A 432-nucleotide genomic window follows, 5' to 3' on the forward strand; every position below is an offset into this window, starting at 1 on the left:
CTCTATTTTTAAGTTGACTTGAGAGTTTTCAGTATTTCCATGTGCTGTGTAAACTATATTTATCAACAGTTGAGTCTAGAATTGTAACATTCATATTTTGGCATTCATATTTTGTTTTACTGCATGGAATATCACCAATGAAATTCCCTTTAATCTGTTGTGAAAAGTTGAAATGTGTTTGTGTGTGAGGCAGGGAATATACTGCTACTAAATAGCATTTGTTAAGGGTCCTGTATCCACCTTTCCTTCCCCCTATGTCTTCTATAAACTAAATCTTATCCGCGGTAAAGCATTTTCTCATTTGTGTTTGCGTTGACATTTTTCCTTCGCTTGTTATTTTTTTTTAGCAGGGGATTCAGGTTTTTGAGCAAATAATTTTTTTTTTCTCTTTCTAAATTTCCTTATTTGTTAAGGATCTGGGTTACATTGTTT

Source organism: Penaeus monodon, chromosome 33 (assembly GCF_015228065.2).
Source record: "Penaeus monodon isolate SGIC_2016 chromosome 33, NSTDA_Pmon_1, whole genome shotgun sequence".
NCBI classification, from domain to species: domain Eukaryota; kingdom Metazoa; phylum Arthropoda; class Malacostraca; order Decapoda; family Penaeidae; genus Penaeus; species Penaeus monodon.